General features: G+C 35.9%; 1 long non-coding RNA gene across 1 annotated transcript; it reads left to right on the forward strand.

Annotated features, from left to right (window-relative positions):
• The first annotated feature begins 469 nt into the window (after positions 1–469).
• Positions 470–1,847, forward strand: LOC107679219 (uncharacterized). Its single transcript, XR_001633023.1, has 3 exons — positions 470–596; positions 945–1,098; positions 1,499–1,847. It is a non-coding gene; the product is annotated as an uncharacterized LOC107679219 (long non-coding RNA).
• The last annotated feature ends 1,334 nt before the right edge of the window (positions 1,848–3,181 follow it).

Consider the following 3,181-nt stretch of genomic DNA (forward strand, 5'->3'; position numbering starts at 1 on the left):
CCAGTAGATTTAAAAATGTTCCCCCCTATTTTATTGTAAGAATTACAGTAGGATTGCAACATCACACTTTCAGTTAATAATTATTATGTTGATTCTTAGAGAGGTGATATACATTAGTTTCCCTATGCAGAAACTAGTCTGAAACCTCCCAAAGGAAGTAAGTACAAACATCTGATGCCTCGTTGAGTTAAAAAAAAAAAATTTGAAATAAAAACAACACCCATGTACAAGAGGCCAGATTGTCTTTTGATTTTTCTTCTCTTCCATGTTTCATATTAATTTTCAGATTTGCAACAAACTTGTACTTCACAGTACTTAGAAATTCTGAAATTCAAATCATTGTGCTAATCTCTAATCTCTTTGTTCTGTCCTTTAAAGATCCATATCTCTTCCTATCTGTCTTTTAACAATTCATATTTCTGTCTATATATCGCTCTCTTATAGCTTTGTTTGGTTGTTTCAGGTGTGTGGGGTTATTTTCAGAAATCACTTGTGAGACGTTATGCTACTGAGAGAAATGGAGTGAATGTGGTTGTTGGACCCATCTTCGACTATGACTACAATGGTCTTAGGGATACAGCAGAGACAATAAAACAGTAAGTTGTCTTCACGGTTTTAGACTTATCGCTTATAAATTAGCTCATTTAAGTGCACCAGCAGTTGACAGGTTTTTGAGTCAGTGTTTATCTTATGTGAATGACTCCACATGCAGCATCAACAGTCTTTGCTGTTTCTGGCAATGCTGCTTTAACAAACAGTATGTGAGTAAGGAGAATGTCTGTGGTGTGTGTGATGAATGCATGCTTATCTCCATTGCCAGATCCATGCTGCAACTGAAGTTATCTGATTGAAGGCTAGTTGACAACAAGTGGTACAAGTCCTAAGATGTACTTGAATTTATATAATCCTTCATTCTGAGTATGTAACTCTTCCTTTGTTTACAGGTATGTCAGTGGCTCTGTGCAAATCCCAAGTCATTACTACATTGTGGTTACAAGTTGTCTGGATTACACACAGACTGTTGACTCCTGTGTTGGTCCTCTCAGTGTGTTCTCTTTCATCCTTCCACACCGATCAGATAATGATGAAAGCTGTAATGTGAGTCCTCTTCTCTTCTCTTTTCTCCTCTCCTCTGCCATGCTATTGATTAAGACACGTTTCCAGTAAATATATTTGTGAATGGAAGCTTATACGGGCAGTCTGACAGTGCCACTGTTGATAGTACTGTAAATATGCTAATAAAATTCTGCTAATAAAACCATTTACCAACCCCACCTGCCCCAGGTTACATTCATGTCAACTTTAATCATTTTTATTGTCTGTAGTGGTACACAACAGCAAGTCACAGATGTGGCACATAGAAAATAGGATGAAATTAACCCAGCATATCCTTTGATGCAGAAGCTGAATAATTTGAGTGAGTTAAAATTGTGCAGGTTCGCTGTACAATAACAGACAAGAACTGCTTTTTGAGTGTTTAACACTTCTCTTCATCCAGAGTTCAGAGGACGAGACAAAGTGGGTCGAGGAACTGATAAAGACACACACAGCACGTATAAGAGATGTGGAGTTACTTACAGGACTGGACTTTTATCGTCGCACTAGCAGGACCTATGAGGAGATCCTCTCTTTAAAAACGTACTTACACACATATGAGAGTGAGATCTAAACCACTGCATCCCCGCATTAGCATTCCCTCCATCTTAACTGTCGGGATGCAGAAGTAAGGTGTATATTTTTATACAAACTTATTTTGTATTTTGTATAACTTATTTATTGTTCTTTCATTGCTAATCCTTAAGTGATTTTTTTTTACATTCTCCTCCTTAATGACAGTGACTTATACGCATGAGCAATTTTTTTTATGAATTTTGTAAAAAATACTATATAAATAAACATCAACCTGTAATGTTTGATGTGCTATATGTAACCAAATTTAAAAGATGTCTGTACTGTAAAATGTAATCAGACTTGTTCTGTTGTGACATCTGTGAGGTGTTTTGTTTGTTTATTATGCCATTAAACAGTTTGCACAAAGTTCTTCTGCTCATTTTAAAGAGAATAGTACCGACTGGTGGTTTGGCAGTTTGCAGGTTATTTTCCAAAAGGAGATACTACTTGTGTTACCTTTTTCACTATGTTTTATGGATCAACAATAAACATACAACAGCCTCTGTTTGTCTCTTGATGTCCAGAGTTCATTTTAATTAATTTATTTATGTAGCACCATTTAATAGAACAAAAGTTGCCCAAAGTCCTTCACAGTTCACAATCTAAAATAATCAATAAACATAATGGCAGTTGATAACCCTTCATGAAGGTTCCCATATAGTAGATTGGGTAACACTTTAGAATACTGTTCCGTCATTAATGAATAACTACACAAGAACACATGTGAGCTAAGCACTCTAGTAAACACTAGTAACTAACAAGAAATTCTAAATAATTAATTAGTAAATAATAGTGCTTAATCTAATGTGGTAGTTCACTATTAGTTAATCAGGATCTACTATTTTTTCCATACCTCCCCAAGAAGAACTAAGAACTACTGTATACAGGTTCAAATTTAATATGAATAATGCATATTGTATCATTAATTCTAAAGTGAAGGTCATGGTAAAGCACTAGTGACTCAATTATTACCAATTTCTTCAGAAGGAATTACTAATTACCAGAGGTGGAAAGTACAAATACTTTCGTTTTAAATTTTTTCTACTTTCTTGTGTATAATTAAATTGTGGTACTTTTACTTCAGTAGAATAAAACTAAAGTATTCAGCTACATATATTTTTCACCAAAAGTACAAAGTACAAAAAAAAAATGGGCAAAGAAGGCGCCAATGGAGATGGAGAGTGAGCAGGTGTACCGTATGCTACCTATCAGACTGTGCTACCAAAAATATATTTGCATTGTTTTAAGGGTAAGTTTAGGGTAAGGGTAGGTGTGGACGGGTAGGTTTAGGGCATAGGAGTAGGTACGGATATTAAAAAAAAAGCCTCAAACCACATGAATAAGATGCTGGTAGCACAATCTGGTAGGTAGCATTTTTCGCTATCGATTTGTGCTACCTATCTTTTTAATGGGTGATAGCACAATCTGAGCGGGTAGCACAAATCGTCAGAACACCTGCGTTTGACGGGAACTATTCAAACTCCTGGGGCGGAGCCCTGCGCTTCAGCCA

Source organism: Sinocyclocheilus anshuiensis, unplaced genomic scaffold (genome assembly GCF_001515605.1).
Source record: "Sinocyclocheilus anshuiensis isolate Anshui unplaced genomic scaffold, SAMN03320099.WGS_v1.1 scaffold6054, whole genome shotgun sequence".
NCBI lineage: Eukaryota > Metazoa > Chordata > Actinopteri > Cypriniformes > Cyprinidae > Sinocyclocheilus > Sinocyclocheilus anshuiensis.